The sequence below is a fragment of the Carcharodon carcharias genome, chromosome 2, assembly GCF_017639515.1.
Source record: "Carcharodon carcharias isolate sCarCar2 chromosome 2, sCarCar2.pri, whole genome shotgun sequence".
In the NCBI taxonomy this organism is placed as follows: Eukaryota; Metazoa; Chordata; class Chondrichthyes; order Lamniformes; family Lamnidae; genus Carcharodon; species Carcharodon carcharias.
The window spans coordinates 77,496,532-77,517,160 of record NC_054468.1 but is presented as its reverse complement, the minus strand read 5'-3'; positions in this window follow the sequence as shown (position 1 = coordinate 77,517,160).

Sequence of the window (20,629 nt, the reverse complement as noted above, 5' to 3'; positions counted from 1 at the left end):
CAATATGCTGGAGGACTGCCAATATCTTTGGAACCATATCATAACATGAATCAAAGTCTTCAGGAGAGGAGAGCAGACAGCTGTAAAAATAAAATTCTTGAGGTGAAATGGTAATGGACTTAACTGCAGCCCTTGAGCGACAATATCTACTCACTTATGGGGCGAAATTTAATAAAAGGCATTCAGGTCCCGATGGTGGCACTGGATGTGGGTGCCATTTCTGATTGCCTGTCTGGAGCCAGTGCACAGGCAGTCCAAATTAAAATTTAAAGGGCCGATGGCGGGCACATGAGTCACATGCAATTATGTGGCAGTTTGGGGGGGTGCGGTGGTATTCATTGGTGGATCCTGCCATTAACCTGGGCAAGAGCATCAAATAGCTTTGGGACCTGAGTGTTGCACAAAATGTAGGACTCACGAGACCTCCCTGGGAATTGATTTAAATTTAAGCAAAGCTGTACCACTGGCCAGACAGGCCAAAGAGTTGAGGCAGAATAAGGTTTTTGTCAGAGATGCAAGGGAAATTTCCCAAGAACAGTCCAATGAAGTTGTTCAATTTGTTAACTGCAAAACCAAAAGTATAGCAGGCAGCTAACAGGGAAACACATTGAAAAGGCACCAACCATCGTTTTTCAATGTCCCCGCTGTGGCGGGTAGAACGTCCACAAGTGGAAAGGATGCCCTATCTAAATTGTGCATTGCCATTGGTCTGCTATTCAAGGACATTTGTGTTTACCAGATAGAATGAGAAACCTGTTAAAGGAACCTCCATTCAAGAAATTCAAGTTGACTCAGAATGCTGTGAATCAGTCTTCGTAGACAAAACTCAATCCCCACAACCACAGGAGGACATTGTAGACCTTTCATTTTTCTTCGAAGAGAGGCTGGATGAAACGGGAGACAGGTGCACCAAGGATGAAGCTGACCACCCATAAGTTGACATTCCTTAATTTGGTATTTCGGCAAAGAATGGAAGAGGATGATAATCAAGATGCCACTGTTATCGATGACTAGTCCTAGGAGGAGATCCTGAACCTTGCTATACTTTTTGAGGACAGCATACATTCTGATGAAGATCCTGAGATGTTCAGGCCTACTGAGGAGCAAACTCACATCAAAGAGAGTGTGCAAGCTGAATCACTTTTTCTTTGGAACATTCATAGTCCTTCCCTACATCCTTCTGATTTGTTCATGGGTGAGGCTTTACATAGTACTTCATTCAGTGGAACAGTAGAATTTTGTAGACCTCTACAACTGTACAAATCCTTGCAGGAGCTGAATGAGCTTCATTCTTTCAAGCAAAAGTAGCAGCAGTCCAACCTTTCCCCAAAGTACCAAGGAGAAGGGAGGGAGAAAGGAGATAAAAATCTCTGTTCATTGCTTTTATACTATGGACCAGAAGATGGACCTTCCAAGGAGAAGATTATTGCATCCTATACATCCTCAAAGAGGGCCCAGAACACAGTCAAAGATTGACGCCACCAGTGCAAGAGGCTTTGGAGGCGGGTGGTGTAGGTGAATGTGTATATATTAGTATGGAGATAAAGACTCGGGCAGTGGTGGGGATGGGGAGACGTAGAGTAAAGGGTAAAGGGTTAACACTAATGATAGCTACTGAGCATGTGCATAAGAAGCTATGTCACAATCACTCACTAAGAGGGGATGAGCATGAAACATCTCAGAGAGTAGCTCCAGCTATGTCTTGGTTTTATTCAGCCTTTGTAAATAGTTAGCATGTAAATAAATGTTTTGAACAAAAGGTCACTGTCTCCAGGAAGATCGCTCCTAGATTAAGCAGCCAACAAATCCAGAGATAAATTCACAATAACATATCCTCCATCATCCTTCACATGCCCTTATAATCCCTTGACCCGCCCTCTGTGACCTTCCATTATCCCCAACCTCTGACTGGACTCATTCTCATGCCACATTGACGTCCCCCCTGTAACTGTGGACATTCCCCATGACAGACAACTTCCTCACCTTGACACCCAGGACCCGACATTGGATACTACAGAGCCAGCCCTTTAATTCTCTTATTTTGCATTTCCTGACTGCTTCCCCCAGCAATCTCATCCAAAATGCCAGACCCTTCCTGTTTCACACTTCCATGCCCCGGCCCCACCTGCTCCCCTTCCTCAAAGACCACTGGGCCCTATAGTTACCCCTGACCCAATTACACCCACCCCACCAAGTTGGCAATCTTCTGCTCCCCCGCCCCCCCCCTCCCCATGCCACATGATTGCTACAAAATCAATCAATCTTGATTGGTGAACACCACTTTTAAACAACAGTGAAACTGGTGCCACAGGGGTTTCCCATGCATTGCTGACTTAATTTTGATGGTGGGACTTAATCTGAATTCATTTTAAGATAATGGGTATTCATGGAATTCAAATGTATTGAAAACAGGAACCTGCCAGGAGGCTGCTGCAACACCACTGACATAATCTCTACATCTCAACTTGCCATCAGGAAACCAAGATTTCAACTCCCGCCTAATAAAGCCCCTCCCTTCCATCAGTTGTCAACTGTGATGAGGATAATCTTGAACTTCAAAAGGACATAGACATATTGGTGGATTGGGCAGACAAGTGGCAGATGAAGTTCAATGCAGAGAAGTGTGAGGTGATTCATTTTGGCAGGAAGAATGTGGGGAGACAGTATAAAATAAAGGGAGAAACTTTGAAGGAGGTGCAGGGACAAAGGGACCATGGTGTATATGTACATAAGTCATTGATGGTGGCAGAGCATGTTGAAACAGCAGTTATTAAAGCCTATGGTACCTGGATTTTATTAATAGGGGCATTGAGTACAAGAGCAAGGAGGTCATGTTAAATTTGTATAAGGCACCAGTTAGGCCTCGTCTGGAGGACTGCATCCAGTTCTGGAACCTATACTTGAGGAAAGGTGTAAAGGCATTGGAGAGAGTACAAAGGAGATTCAGAAGAATGATTCCAGGGATGAACAACTGTAGCTATGAGGATAGATTGGAGAGGTTGGGACTGTTTTCCTTGGAGAAAAGAAGGCTGAGAGGAGACTTGATAGAGGTATTCAAGATACTGAGGGGTATGGACAAGGTAAACAGTGAGAAACTGCTCCCTCTCAAGAGAACATCAAGAACTAGAGGGCACAGATTCAAAATAATGGGTGAAAGGAGTAAATGTGATATGAGGAAAAGGTTTTTCACCCAGAGAGTGGTTGGAGTCTGGAACGAGTTCCCTCAAAAGGGTGGTGAAGGCAAGTTCGATCGAGGTATTCAAAAGGGAATTAGATTGCTATCTGAAAAGAACGCATGTGCAAGATTATAGGGATAAGGCAGGGGAGTGGGATTAGGTCAACGAGCCAGTGCAGACTCAATGGGCTGAATGACCTCCTTCTGCATTGTAAAGATTCTGCGATTCTGTGATCACGTTTCCAACTCTTACAGATCCCATTAAATTCCACCCACAATATCTGCCTGACTACAATCATTCCAGAGCTTCTGTTAATTGTTTTTTGTGTTTGCATAGCATATTCTATTGTTGCTTGAAATGATATTTTGTCAGTTTAATGAACAAGTAGGTGGAGTGCTCTGTTAATTATTATAAATTAGTAAAGAATGTAGTAATTGGCTTAGCATGTTGCGACTTCTGTAGTTTAGGTGTATGAAAGTTGTGTAGAAATAATTAAGGTACAATTAAAGTGGAATGCTGATGTAGTAAGTATTGCCTGATTCACATTATTTAGTATCACTATTGACATTAGCGATATCGTCATGCCCCCAAAGCAGTATCATAATGCAATGATATTGAACAAGGGACATCAGGGTCAATAAGGTAGTGGTTATGCTATTGGACTAGGAATCCATTACCACACTGGGACTAATATACTAGCAAATGACAGTTCAAAATTCTATAATGCACATTTGAGAATTTGGATTCAGTTTTGGAAATAAAACATCTGGAAAGAAAAAGCTGGTGTCAATAAAAAATGAGAATGAAACCTCTCAGATTGTTCACTAATGTCCTTTAGGGAAGCAAATCTTCCTCCAGTTCCAAATCAATGTGGTTGACTCTTGACTGCCCTCTGAAGTGGTCTAACAAACTGTTCAGTTGAATGCCACCTTCTCAGGGCAACTCGGGGTAAGCAATGAATGTTGGCCTTGTCTTTGACACCCACATCCTGAGAATGAATTTAAAAATTTTTGAGGCAAGCCCATTATATTCACTTCTAGGTACATAATTAGATTTTTAAGTTCAAGATCCTAAATTAGTACCCGGGATGAATTGTGATCAGTTAAGTCACCAATGGAAAATCAACAGCCTGAAAGATAAGTAGCTTTGGTAGACACACTACTTTAGATTTTCCAATCAGGCATAAGCCCATCCAGAAGTTGGACAGTGCATGCCTTACATCAGCCCAACTTAAGGTGCCTTGATTTATGTTAAAATTTTGGGAGTGAGCTTAATTTAAGTATGATGGCCCGATGGAAGCTCACCTATTGGAAAGTGGGAAATCAATGTGCGGCTGCAGGAATCAAAGGTCTTCATTAACCTAATGTAGCAGTCATTCATTGCTTTTAAAACTAAAGAAGAAGCCACCACAAGTTTCCATTAATGCATTGCATTACCAACACATGACTCTTATCTCTCACTCTTGGAGTACTTTAACACTTGCTATGGATGCCCATTATGAAGCAGAGTGTCTTCTACAATCTTCACTTGAAAATTTTCTTCTACTCACAGCTTTTCGTGCATGCAGCCCAAAAGAGCCTACCTATTTAATGTGGCTGAATATTGAGTGTACCACGTCATCATAGCCACAATGGGCTGCATGCTAACACTTGAGTATCATATCTCACCTTAACAATTTAACTTTTAACCTCTTTATATTTTCCTTCCAGGAAAAGACAGGCCATAAAGCCCAGGGTAACACAGTTACTGCCGTTTCCTATACTCCAACTTAAAAATTCTTACCCTATATGAAGAAGCAGCCCTAAGAGTTCCTGGGGAACAGATTTCATGGAGAAAATGGAGGCTTGTCATCAGGTCAGGCTTTGTTATAAACTTCTGAGTTCCTTTCTCTAAACTTCTTTCTTTTCCTATTCTCAAATTCACTTCCTGTCTGTTAGATCACAAGAGGTCTTTAAAGGAGAGAAATGCACTCTCTTTTCAAGATAAAGTGCTTTGCCTCCAAGTTTCACCTCCCAAAAGATAATTAACACAAAACTCCATGGTCTAATTCATCTCCTACACAAGACCTTGCACACCAATTGCTGCCACCCTTACCAAGCTTCACAGCACTTCAGTACATTAACATCAAGTTCTTTGTCCTTATCTTCAAATCCCTTGGCATTAAGGATCTCTAGCAAAATTGAAGTCAACGGGAATCAGGGGGGGGAAGCTCTCCACTCTTTAGGGTTATAGCTAGCACACAGGAAAATGGCTGTGGATTTTGGGGGCACCGTGAAGCTCTGACACCATCCAGGACAAAGTAGCACCCTAGATCAGCACCCCATCCACTAAATTAAGCATTCATCCCCTCTAATACCAGTGCACAATGGCAGCAGTGCGTACCATATACATGATGTACCATAGCAACTCACCAACAGCACCTTCCAATCCTGCAACCTCTACCACCTAGAGGACAAATGCAGCAGATGCATGGAACACCACCAGCTGCAAGATCCCCTCTAAGCTGTACACCATCTTGACTTGGAAATATGTCACCATTCCTTCACTGTCACTGGATCAAAATCCTGAAACTCCTCTCCTAACAGCACTGTGGGTGTATCTACACCAGATGAACTGCAGTGCTTCAAGAAGACATGGCGAAGGTATGTCAGAGTTTCAGCAGCAGAAAGGGTAGGTTAAGGATATAATCAGAAAATGTACAGGAGCTGAGGAAAGAACTGTCTTTATAATTAAACTTAAATTGCGATTCAGCATAATTGGCCAGTGAACAGTTCACTATGGGTTCCAACAGTTAATTAAAAAAAAATAAAGAAAATCAGGAATATTTGTCAAATTGTAAGTTACATACAAAATCTTCACATATGTTTAAGTCACCCAGCCATACCAAAGACAGAGTATTCAACTCTTGAATGAATGAGCTTAAAAAAAGTGATTTTGTGCAGTTCATTGGCTAAAAGTCAGAAGAAAAGACCATGAACATGTGTGAGGGGGAGGAATGGCGCCATGAATACTACAGACAGTGATAAAGACTTGCCAGGTTATAAAACCTTCAGCCCAAGCGAGGAAAATTGCAGTTATTTGCTGGGACAGGACAAGAGAGTATAAATGTGGGAGAGCAAATAGCAGTTCTACTTTTAAGAGAGGAGCTCTAGTTTAATCAGAACCCTGCAAAATGCTCAACTAATTTGTGAAGAGTTTGATACCAGGACAAGGATTGTGCCTGGATCACTGTTTGAAGAGATTGATTGAGAATAGTATATGTTAATACGAGAGAGAGGAGAAAGGTTATTCAGTCAATCCCCATCCTCAAGGTGAATAGGATACTTCAGTGAGTCTTAAATAATTGTGACCTTTTCCATATTCTTGACTTTGACATGTGAGCATTCAATTTAGTATTTTGTATATTTTAACCAAAAATTGCATTTTTCTTTTAGACAGAAACAGATAATTCACAGTAAAATCACCCAGCAGACAAAAGAAGGAACCAACATAAAAACAATGGCCATATTAGAAGAGACAGCTCACAGATGGACAGAGAATGATCATCTCTAAACCAAACTAGTTGCCTGTCCTCAGATGGGGGTTGTGGGGGAGGGTCAGAAAAGGAGCAAAAATGAAAAAGTACAACCATGTAAAAAGGCCAATGCTCTCAGTGGACTGCAGCAAACTTTCCACTAACGCAGACTATGCTCCCCCAGCACTGGGGAGGGGCTGTCCATCTGGTATTGGAAAGTAACCATGGTAATCCAGAAGGCCCACACATCATGATTTGTATTTATAAAGCAAGCATTTGAATTAAAACCTGCTTATCATTCAGTTTTGCTAGACAGTGCTGTTCTGGTTCTTTCTCCCAAAAGCCTTGACCTCCTAAACATGTCTGTGTTTCTGTGCTTGGATCAGAGTTCTGTTTGGATAACGTTCAGGTTTATGCTGGACTCCTCAACACATATTTATATTTGCAACAATGTCATCATGGGCTATATCTTGTCCAGATGGCTTTGATCAGAGGGGAGGTTACTGGCACGGTTGTTTGAGGGGTTATTCCTGAACAAGTTCCTTGCCTATGTTTGAACATGTAAAGATATATGAATGTGCCAATCAATAATAAATGAGTAGTTGAGTTTCTGCTTTATCCTCTACAAACTTGTTGATGGAAACTGTGAGTTTTAGACCAGCCCATCAGTATCTTAAATTCAAATTAAATGGAGATGGTAGCATAGTGGGAATGTTACTGGACTCATGATTCAGATCCCTGGACTAATGTTCTGGAGGAGTTAGTTCAAATCCCATCGCGCCAGCTGGAGGAACTTAAACTCAATTAGTTAAATTAACAAATCTGTAATAAAAAATGCCACATTAATAATGATCATGGATTGTTGTAAAAGCCCATCTGGTTCATTAATTCTTTCAGGGGATGAAATCTGCCATCCTTCCTTGCTCTGGCCTACATGTGACTCCAGACCACAGAAGTGTTGGCTATTAAACTGCCCTCTTAAATGATGTAGCAAGCAGCTCAGTTGGATCAAACCACCACAGGAAAGAAACATATGGGTGTACCTACACCACCTGGACTGTAGCTGTTCAAGAAGATGGTTCACCATCACCTTCCCATGGGCAATTAGGAATGCACAATAAATGCTGGCCTTGTCTGCAATGCTCACGTCCCAAGGAAAGAAAAAATAAAGATGTTTTACTCTGCATCAGATCCATCCACTATTTGAGGTGAAAACAGTTGCATTTTGAGTTAGACGATCATACCTTCGAGGGCGAAGGACAACATTTGAAGCGAAAGCAACTAACAAAAGCCTGGGAAATCGTGTTGGCAATATCAGTGAATGAAATAGCAAATCCACATTTTCTGCGCCCCATGCCACTGGCAATGCCTCACTTTCAGTGGCTGCTTTATTGAAAGATTGCAAGTGCACCACCTGCAATTATCCATTAAATCAATGAACAGAAAATTGCAAACAGCATCCCTACCATTTTACAATAAGTCACCTGCTTCATATCAGGTCCCATCATCAGCAATGACATAACTTTTGGTGAACTTCTATGACATTTCTTTATCTGCTAACTTAGCAAAGCCATTTGAAATAAACAAGATCATGCCAGTGTGAAAAAGGAATGGAAATGTAGTTGCCCAGTTATAGTCCTCCCAATAGCTTAGCATGTGAATGCATGGTGTTGAGGCTTTATATATACACACACATTACACCAGACCTTCATTTCCCATACCTGAGACTTAGCAAGAATAACAAAGCAGCAGGATTTTCTATACCTTATATTTACATCTTGCTTTTCTCACATGTTCTTATTGTATGTCACAGCAAGAGTTTGTATTACGATGTGACACATGGTGAAGTTACTAAAATAGAAATAATTCTCCATGATGTAGCAGCTTCTATTTTTCTGCATTTCACTCATCTACACTCTTAAACTATAATTTCTGTGAAGCTTGGAAGTAATCACTCTTTGTTAAAACATCAGCCAAAGATAATGTTTCCTGTTTGTACCAAGATTCATCTAAAAAAAAATTGCAGCTGGTTAATGTCAGTATTTTTTATTCTATAAATGAAACTTCCAGGAGAATTTCTGTGTACACAATACTAACTGTATTATCAATCCCATGGTGGAAGTATTTAACCAAAATCTTTCCTGTCAGATTAGGGTTTCTGAATATTACTATTAATTTCATTTAACATAGTCAGTAATGGCACTGAGGTTTAAAAACTTGTTTCTCATAAGGAATTACAATCTAAGTATCCCCTGCTGCGGTCTTATCCACAACATTCAAAGCTCCCAATGGCCTGACTTACCCCACAAATACTGACTTCTCGTTTAGAGACAGGCTTAACATTTCTGTTTCAAAGGGCATTGCTTCTGTCTTAAATCACCAAGTTTCTGTGCGAGTGTGGTTTTGATATGAAACTAAATACAGTTTCCACTCCTTAGAACTGTCTACCGGTGTCTGCTCTGAATAGTACATACGTTGGTGTTGGATGAGGAGAAAATCAGGCCCAGCCTGCAGCTAACTGGCCTATTTTCACTCAAGCCTAGATTTTGCCATCAATGTCATTTTAACAACCTCCAGTAAAATAAAGCTGACTAGAAAATAATTCACTGTCTATGGATGGAGAAGAACCATCTTCTGCATGACAGAGAGGAGGCTGCCAATGTCCATGGAACCAAAGTGATGGAAGGGACACCAAGGAGACGTTACCAAGGAAACCTAATTATATTGCTATTAACATTGACTGTATAACCTCAGAAAAAAGTCACTCAAGTTTGCAAATAGACCATCTGAAAAATTAGACTGAGTTTATATAGCAGGCAACAACCTGAGACTGGATCTACTCAAGAAGTACCTAATCTATATTATTTAACCCCAAATTGAACTCTGATGATCAGGATACCTACATACATGAACTGAGCTCTCTTCCTAGCTGGTAGATTTAAAGACCCTGAGCTTATGCAGGGTTCTCCTGATCTGCAATAACTTTGGCAAGATGTCAGTGGAACCGCCAAGGAAAATTACAAACTGGCTATTAATGTCATTTCTGTGGGAGTTCCACCAATCTCATGCTGGAGAATCATCACAGAAAATGCAGGCACACATGTTCTGGGAGTGCAGGCAGACCACCTACATATTTAAAGCATTACAGAATCTCAGTTCAAGTTTATAAGCTTCCCAAGGAATCTCCATTTAAAAGCTGGTTTGACACCCTGCAGAAGTTGTACTCAATGTTGTATCAAATCCAAACAACATGGGATGAATTTCTTAAAGAAACCTCACTGCTGATTGATATCTGATTCTGGAGAACACAAACTGCATCATGTTTTGCTGTGTAGTCGGGGTCAAGACAGGGCTCTTTGGGGCTGGTTTATTCTCTCAAAGTAAGCTGCTTAAGACTATACTTTCTGAAAACCATTGCTCTTTACTTACAGCTACTATGCACATATTCGGACCTCTGCATGAGGTTGGAACTTCTGCTCTTTCCAGATCTCTATCTCTCAGTCATGAGATGTTACATCATCATTACATCAGCATCATGTGCTTCTGAGTGTGAATCGACACATTGAAGTGATGGAAATATGGTGGTATAATTGCAGCCTCCATACAACTCTGAATAACAAATGATCACAGACGCATATGTAGAATAAGTGTTGGTTTACTGCAGGCATAAAATAATTAGTGGGTAGAAATTAGTGCACAGGGTTACAGCACATGTAGAATCAATAGTGTCCAGAGATTCATTACATAGAATCATGGATTCATAGAGCACGTTTAATCCATCATTCCTTTGCTGGGCCTTTGAAAGGGCTATCCAATCATTTCCACACCTCCAATTTTTCCCTGAAACTGTTATTTCTGAAACAGGGAACTTTCCCTGTTACTTTTTTCCCCTTCGGATATTTACCAATTCCCTTTGAAAGTTACTATTCAATCTGCTTCCACCTTTCAGGCAAAGCATTCCAGATCACAGCTTGTGTCACCTCTTTTTTTTTGCCAGTCACCTAAAATTTCTGGCCACCAATCCATCTGCTATTATAAACATTTTCTTCATATTTACTCAATCAAATCATCCATGATTTTGAACAACTCTATCAGATTTCCTCTTAATCTTTCTGCTCTCAAGATAATAATGCCAGTGCAGTCAAGAAGGCAGAGCTAGATAGATAAAAACAAAAAAACTGCGGATGCTGGAAATCCAAAACAAAAACAGAATTACCTGGAAAAACTCAGCAGGTCTGGCAGCATCGGCGGAGAAGAAAAGAGTTGACGTTTCGAGTCCTCATGACCCTTCGACAGAACTTGCGTTCGAGTCCAAGAAAGAGTTGAAATATAAGATTCTTGATTAACAAGGGGGTAAAAGATAATTGGGGATAGGCGGGAGGTTACAATCAGTTCAGCCATGATCTTACTGAATGGCAGAGCAGGCTTGAGGGGCCAAGTGGCCTACTCCTGCCCCATGTTTGTATATTTGTATATTCGTAATTCATTCTGTAAAAAATGCTCCTCATCTCCCCCTGGTTCTTTTGTCTACTATCTTAAATCTGTGCCTTCAGGTTACTGGCCCTTTGCCTCTTATGGGTAGAGTAGTAGCAACAGACAACATGCATGTATGTAGTTAGAGATAAACTAATGAAAGTTAGATTAACTAATGACTAGAGATGCAGGCTTAGCAGATACTGCCTTAAACTGGGATTTACTTAGATAGCTAATACATATAAAAGACTGAAAACAAGTAACTATTCTACACTAAATGTAGTTAAATATATCCAAAATGCTTTTTCTATACTTTGGTTTTACATTACAATGAGTATAGCAGGATGGAAACAGATTAGGAGATGAATGATTTTAGGAACATTTAGCAAAGTGCTTTATATTTTAGAAACAGATCACATTATTATCCTCTCCTCTGAAGTTATAAGGCAAATGCTGACAGAAATCACAGGATCTCATGAACTATTCTTAACAATTCCTCACTCATTTCTGAGGATTTGGATTAACTGAGATTTCAGAAGATCTATCGAGGATGACTAGATAACAATAGAATTGTCACTGTAACATCTTAGGCAGGTGCCAGTTACCTATTAAACAGGTTTTCCAAGTTATTTCTTTAGTGCATTGGCTCAGAATTGACTCAATCATTTCTCATTATTAAGGCATTCCACTGATTTTTCTGATCAGGATTTGTGTCTTTCTGCTAAATGACTGATCCTCCTCACTTCCCCCGCTTTTTTTTGATTGAAAATGTTGTTTCTTTTATTCTGGTTCATTGTGGCTTTTGAATGATCTAAATCAGCTTTAGTCCTAGTCCTTGGTTTGACATTTATTTTAAAATATTGCCAGATATAGTTTAAGTTCTTCTGAAACAGCTCAATAACCACAGTTACGTGGTGTCAATTTGAAGTCCTGAATATATTTTGTCACCGAAAGGATTACAGAAAGAGAACCAGATTTATTTTTGAGCAAATGCAACAGTTTTGTTTGGCAATATTGGATTGGCTGTTGTTGTACACGTCCCTAATTTTCACTCTCTTGAAGTCATTGGAAATTAAAATGCAGAGAGATGTACACGGGGCAGATAATCCAATAGTACTCATTTTACACTATCAGGCAAAATCAAAATTACCCCTTTGTTTTCTCTTTTTATTTTAAATTCTGTTTCTAATTCATGTCTAAGAGGGCTAGTGTTCTGATTGGCATCATAATCCAACAGAAATCTTAATGCTCAGCACATCCATGTGAAAGAGGAGTGGTTCAGAAGTTTGCCTAAGTGTATGTGTTTGTCTTGTGTGGTGATGAGTCTGTTGCATAGCTTTAACAATGTGGTAACATTTAATTCTGATTATTCAGCAACAGTAGTTAAGACAATTACCTCGTGCGCCAGGAAGGGAATACAATTAATTTTTGGCAGGCAACAAATACAGAATTATAACTTTCTAAACTCGTCTGGTGTTTGCATTAATATTCAATGAAATATTTGAATCTGGTCAGTGTAATGACACCATGTATTCTTTTCACAGTGATCTCAACCTCTTATCCTAAATAATACTAGGGAAACCCTCATTTCTCAAAACTGCATTGTGTCTGATGAACTTCATTTAACTCACATTAAAGTTGTGCATTGTTCTGAGTGCACAAAAATAATCAAAAAATATGATCATCAAATACATTGGTGAGCTTGAGAAGTAGGCACTGCGTTACTCCATTGCCTGAATGAAGAGTAGCAACTGATGCTAGCGTGTATTGAGCCACACATATGATTATTTATACTGCAGTCTAATATGGAGCATGTGCAATAGGGTTATTTGCAGTGCAACATGTAAAAACTACTGACTTTGTGCAAGTACTCGGAATCTCCAATATGCAAATCTAGAGATCCAATCTCCCTTTTGTCAGAATTATGGTAGTCAGGAGATGAAGAGTAGAACACTGGAGCCTAGTCTTTATACACTTTTACTTACACAGACTGATTTGCACATCGTGCACATTCAAACAAGGATCTCTCTTTCCGCTCTCTCCTACACTCTTAGAGTAACAATAAAAATAAAACAATTAACAAATTAAGTAGTAAACAAGTTAACATCCCCTTAACAAAAAGACAAAACTTTAAAGGAAACACCAAATTAAATTAAAATAATGTTCCTAGAGCTGGTGATGCACTCCAGCCCCTGCAATATCCACCAGCCGCAGAAGGCCTCAAGCGTATCGGCAGACACCACATGTTCCCTCTCCTGGGATACCTGGGCATGAAAGTAGCTGTGGAAGGGGGGCAGGCTGTCAGGCCGAATGGCAGTCTGCTGCCTGGACCTGTTAATGGCCACCTTGGCCAAGCCTAGGAGCAGGCTTACAAGAAGGTCCTCCACCCTGCCCACCCCTCTCCCCCGCACTGGGTGGCCAAAGATCAGGATCATGGGGTTGAAGTGTAAACAGAACTTGAAGAGCAATCCCCGCAAAAAGTGGAATGGGGCAGCTCGCTCCTATTTGTTTTTTAAAAAGCAAATGAAATAAACAAATAAATGAACAAAGTAACTGAAAGCCCCTTAAAGGGGCAATGTAAAAAAATTACAAAACATAAAGGAAACATCAAATTAAATCAAAATAATGTTTCCAGGGCTGGTGATGCACTCCAGCCCCTGCGACACCCACCAGTTGTGCAAGGCCTCAAACGTACTGGCAAATGCTGCATGCTCACTCTCCGGGGACACCTGGGCATGAACATAGCTGCAGAGTAGGGACTAATGGCTCCCCTCTAAGACCTGCTGCCTGAACCTCTTAATGGCCACCCCGGCCAGACTCACGGACAGATCCACAAGGATATCCTCCAATCTGCACGTCCTGCACCACACCAGATGGCCAAGGAGAACTTGAGGAGCAGCTCCCCTCAAAAAGTAGAACAGGACAGCCCTTCCCTATACTCTTGTATGCACCCATAAAATAAATTGACAATTTAGACAAATTAACAGAGCAAATAATATTTAAGATAATCCCTTAAAGGGATACTGCAACTAATAACAAAATCTCAAAGGAGACTTACAAAACTTTAAATTAAAATGTGGTTCTGGGGCTCAATGATGCACCCCAGACACCACAGTGCCCATCAGTCATGAAGGCTTCAATCATGCTGGCAGACACCGCATGCTCCCTCAAAGAGGAGGAGGAGGAAGAGGAAGAGGAGACGACGACGTCAACAAGACTGCCCAGCGCCCGCTTATAGGACCGCAGAAATGCTACAACATGATGTGGGTTTAGATGCAGGGAGCTTTAACACAGGGCTTTACATTGGTGACCTAACATTTGTCTCCATTTAGAGCAATGGACATAGTAAGGGAATATGACTGAGACAGGTGTGGTTGAATAAAATGAAAGTCATATCAAGAAACAAAATAGGTAGGAATATTCCCTCTGAATCTCATTGACCTCCCAGTGAAATCCTACAGCTGACCAGCACACTTACTACTCCAGAGAGTCATTTAGAGAACAGATTGATGTTCTTCTATCAGGATGATGTCATATCCCTACAACAGTACCATCACTGGGCATGTGCTAGAAATTAACAAGGGCCAGCCAGCCACAGTGACAGCAGATGTAGGTGAAAAGGCTGAAGGACTACCTCAGGAACCAACACAAGTAGATACTGTGCCACCAGACGACGGACCAGGCAATCCACCTTCAATAACAGAAACAGAGAATGGTTATAGCAGAGAAGGAGGCCATTTGATTCATCATGCTCACGCTGGGTCTCAAAACAAATAATGAATAAGGTGGTAAAATTCACTCCTGTCTGTGGCAGTTTCATCCTTGTAGTACACTTGCATGTCATGAATGCTCATTAACATGAAATGGTTTTTGATAAAGTCCTACCTTCAAGATAAATTCACATGAGTCTCATTGCAGTGGTTCACATTTGATTAAAGGGCCCAGCCAATGTTGTGCAGTTGTGCCTGAGTTCAGCAGGTTTCCTTGTTGAACTCTGCAGCACAAGGGAGGGGAGCAGGAGATTGGGAGCTTGCATAGAGGCTTGGGACCAGCAAGGGGATGGTGTGGAGTGGGGTCAGGGGCATGGGGGTGGAAGAGGGGTCCAAGGGAGGACAACAGGTGGGGTTGGAGGCATGCAAATGTGGTGGGAAAGGTTTGTTGTCCCTGGGTGGGAGGCTTGGCAATGGCGTGGTGGGGGGTGGTGGGGGTGCAGCAGTTGAGTGGCGGTAGGGACATTCAGTCAAGGTGAGAAAGTGAAGGGTCTAAAGAGAAGGGTCAGTACTGTCACCATATGGTTCATCTCAGGGTATTGGCTGGCAGAGGGAACGTTCACAATCACAGAGTGGGTGGGTGGGGTGGGGGTGGGGGGGGGGGGGGGGGCGTGGGGTGTGGGGCGGGGGGGGAGGTGGTCGTTTTGGTAGGGAGACAGGTCCAGCCTGAGGTTAGGATAATTGAAGGTCTCATAGGGCGGGTCACAGGATCTAACAGCAACTGTAAAGATAATGCAGGAAGGATCTAGAATCAAAGGGGGAATGTCGACGGTGGTGAGTGTAGGCTCAGGGGAAGGGCTGGCATTTCCAATTGGAGGGCGAAAGGGTCCTGGATAATGGGGGGAGGATGAAGGCTTATAGCGGGAAGGTGCAAAATTATGTTATGAGTGTAAGGTTGATGGGGACAAGTGTGAAGGTGACAGGAGGAGGGTGGATGGTATAAACCTTACAATGACCATTTTTGCAATGTCGCTGGAAGCACATGCAGTGCCAGGATTGGAGATTGAAGTGGGAGGAGCTCAGTGTGCGTTAGGTGGAGTTACGTGGACAATGAAGGAATTCAAAATCTCACTGTTCATCAATTCTAGGGGTGAAATCCATGGACCCACTTGTTCTTATCTCACATTCTGCCCTCTTCACAGTTCAATTGCTGGAATATCTACTGGTCTCATACATCCAATATTCCTGTAGACTTGGCAGCAGAATAGAGGATGCTGTGACAAAGGAGGACTCTTGCTGGCCAACAACAGAGGCCGCAAAGCCAGCAGCACACAGCACCACAGAGGGAGACAGCATGCTCAGGATGCAGTCATCGAGGGAAGCCACTGTAGAAGAGGGACACTGGCATTTGGCAGCAAGTGATGCAGAGCCTCCCTTTTTCAGGAGGCTCTTTGATAGGCTACCAGTAGCTGCAGCATTGTAGTTGATGGTGGGTTTTACAATGAAAAGCTTCCCCTGCCACAGAATCATTCATGTACCCCATGCACACCACCAGCACTTTAAATTTTAATTACAACTGTTACACTGTTGGGAACTGCATACTGTTGACAAAATCCACCCCCACTTCCATCCTCCCCCTCCCCGTATAGGATAAAATAGCAGCAAATAGACATTGACTGTAGTAAAAAAAAATGGAGAGGATCATATTTTAAAAGGGGCTTTGAGGCAGCTTCTTGGTTACATAGGGACTATAAGGTTTTAAGAGGCAACTCACAACTTAGCAAAATGTATATTGTGTGAATAATGACACAGCAGTCTCCCAGTTGCACCAGTATTTCTGCAGGTACACCCTAATGCGAGTGCCTGAGTTCTGTCCTTGTTTTGATTCTGGATTCTCCTCATGCTGAGCTCTCTGGGAAATCCAGCAATCTAGTCTATTTGAGTCATCCTGCTGTTGATGTTCAATGGAAAAGGTGATGGCCCGACTGAATATGCAACCATGGACAAAAACTAATGCTGCTCTCTCTGTACTAGCTTGAAAATAAACTGAGAAATACATCTAAGGAGAAAGTTAACTTGGCAGCTATTGGCAAGGTTGTCTTTGTGCTCAGAGCTTCTGTAGGTCTTTTTGGCATGGATCTGTTGACTGTCTCCCAGCTAAACTTGAGTCTGTGGGGAGACAGGTCACCAGCCAGGTGTCTCTGCCTGGATCTTTACAAAGGTCGACATTATGGCAGGTATGGTATGGACAATGCATCTGTGGTGCCATCTGATTCCTTCCTTGCTGTACTCTCCCTCCTCCACCAAGTCAAGTGATAGGTGCAATCATCACAACTGTGAACTTACTGACTGCAGCAAATGATTAATACCTCCTACAATTAACATCAGCTTCCTGATTTGTGAGAATCTGCATGAACTCTAATGCCTATGTCACATGGGCAAGATTAACGCATTTATCATGTGGTGCAAGAGATTTGCAATTTTATAAGCCCGTTCCTGACAAACTACAACCCCCCAACTTGGATGAAGAATAAGCTTAACACTGAGTCTGTGCCATAAAGTGTACAATCCACTTGAAAACCCAGCGAGAAATCGCAGGATATCCCCAAAACGCAGGCTGTTATTTCAGAATTAACACCCTGGATAATTTCTATAAACTGACTTGATTTTCTACAACTTATGTCTGGAAAATAAAATTTGTTTGGTGAACCATTTTATCCCTGTGTTTGCCAGACAGTGTAGTTCAGGAAAAGTAATTTGCGTCGAAGCACATAATTTCCACCACAAACATCTTCACATCACTTCAGCATGACATCATTGCGATGAATGTGACCAACAGAAGTTTCCAGCTGTTCATTCTCATCAGCAACAAAGGGAGCGGCTCTTTAAAACAGTACTGGAAAATATGCCCTCATCCTTTACACTTAAATGTAACACTGCAGCATAATTTATTTCTTGTTCTCCTTACTTTCTTGCCTTCAAGAGGCACTCTTACTTCCAAGTACTCACATCCACTTTAAAGAGAGATGAGAAAGAACAAGGAGATGAACAAACTAAATGCCTTTTCATTCTTCTTCTATCAGGTCACTCAGCATTCTTATTAGATTGAGACACATACATTCCAGGACAAGTTGGCATTGGCAACTTAAAATCATAGAACGATACAGCACAGAAATAAGCCATTCAGCTCAGCATTCCTGTAGCCACTTCTTTCCTCAGAGGCCTTTAAACCTTTCCCCTACAAATATTTATCCAATTCTCACATAAATGTTACTATTCAATCTGTTTCCATTACTCTTACAGGCATATCACAACAACTTGCTGAGTAAAAAAATGTCGCTTCTGTTTTTTTAACGATCACCTTAATCCTGTGTCCTCTGGTTACTGGCTTTTCTGCCTACTTAATCTCTCAAAACCATTCATGATATTAAACACACCTATTAAAACTCCCAGTGACCTTCTCTGGTCTAAGGAGAACTACCCCAGATTCTACAGCTTCTCCACATAACTGAACTCCCTCATCCTGATCTCTTCTGTACACTCTCTAAGTCTTGACATCCTTCCTAAAGTGTGGTGTAAGAATTGAACACAATACTCCGGTGGAGATCTAATCTGTGTTTTATAAAGGATTCGCATAAAGTCATTTTTTTTTCTACTTGTTCTTGGGATATGGGCATCATTGGCTAGGCCAGCATTTATTGCCCATTCCTGAGCACATTTAAGAGTCAACCACATTGCTGTGGGTCTGGAGTCACATATAGGCCAGATATCTTTCCCTAAAGTACATTAGTGAACCAAATGGGCTTTTATACAATTGGCAATGGTTTCATAGTCATCATTAGACTTTTATTTCCAGATTTTTAAAAATTGAACTGAAAGTCCACCATGATGGGATTCAAACCCAAGTCCCCAGAGCAATACCCTAGGTCTCTGGATTACCAGTCCGGTGACAATACCGCCACGTCACCACCTCCCCCAATACAGTGTTTCTGTATTAACAAAGCCAAGGATCCTTTATCATACCACCTTCTCAATACTCCTGCTACCTTCAAAGATTGTGTATGTATAACCCCAGGTCTCTCTGGTTCTGCAATCCCTTTAAAATAGTACCATTTCATTCATATTGCCTCTCCTCATTCTTCCTACTAGCATGTTATTACTTCACATTTCTCTGGATTAGATTGTATCTGCCATGTGTCTGCCTATTTCCCAGTATGTCTATGTGCTCTAGATGCCTGTTACTATTTTCCTTATAATCTACCACATTTCCAAGTTTTGTGCCATCTGCAAACTTTGAGTCCAGCGATTAAAATATATAAAAAAGAGTAGTTGTCCTAATACTGATCCATGGGGAACACCACTCTCTAATCTGTAAAACAATCACCACAACTCTCTGCTTTCGTCCATTAGCCAATTTTGGATCTATGTTGCCATTGTCCCTTTCATCTCATGGTCTTCCATTCTGCTAATAAATCTATTATTTATCTATTTGTTAAATGTCTTTTGAAAGTCTATATTCATAATATCGACCCTCATCAAACCCCTCCATTATTTCATTAAAAATCTCAATCAGGTTAGTCAAATATGATTTGCCTTTAATAAACTAATGACGACTTTAATTTATTAGACCATATTTTCCCAAATGCCACTTAATTTTGTCCCAGATTATTGTCTCTAAAAGTTTCTCCACTGCCAACAGTAGGTTAACTGGCCTGTCATTACTGAGTTTATCACTTTCCTCTTTTTTATACAGAGGTGTAGCACTTGCTTCTCCTAAAGCAAGGCATTCCAATATTGTAACATGTCCCATGCTGTACCCTGGTCACAGAGTGGCAAAACTCAACTTGAGTATGACTGGCAAATTAGGAACTCAAGCATCGCTGGGAGTCTGACCAACTGTTGACCACATAATTGAAGTGAGCAGCTTATTCATCATACTGCCAAACCACCAGCAGCTGTGGGTCCTCCAGGATTATGCAGCTGCATGACTGAATAAATAGCCAGAAGGACTAAAATCTGAATAGACTTTAAAACATAAATTAAGCAAATTCATCTTTGTACTTCGCAATTTGACTGACATAACTGGTGCCTCACAGTCACACAAATAAGGAATTTATTGAAAAGAACATTCATGTCATTGGAACATATTCTTTATTTTCAATTCTCACATAACTAGCAAAGCTATCAATTATTTCCCATCTTTAGTTGTTCTTGAGAAGCTGGTGGTGAGCCTTCTTTTTGAACCCTGGCAGCCTGTGTGGTAATGGACTCCTACACTGCTGCTAAAAGTGAGTTCCAGGATCCTGACCCCTCAGTGGGCACAAGAGGCATAGGATTCAAACTCCACGATGATTGAAAATTCCAGAGACGTTGCCCATGAGAATTGACGGGTGCACCAATGAGGTCAGGTTTTACTGGCAATGAAAAATTGTGCAAAATTCAAATTTTTATTCAAAAGCACCAGTGCAATACGAGTTACTACTGGCTGAACTGAGCTTATTTCACCATTTCTGTCCTGTTTATAAATGCTTAACCTTCCACTGTAGTGTTATTCTCAACACAGCGAGTTTTGTATCCGTTCACCACAATGACTTTATAAGCTAATTTAGAACGGTTTTTACAAGGACTTTCTAACATAAAGGACTATGTGAGACTGATCTTAATGTCTCACCTACATGGGTAAAATCCAATGAATTAGACCCTGATTATATCCAAGCAGTGTTGTACCAGCTGTATTCTCAACAGTGGCATCTGTG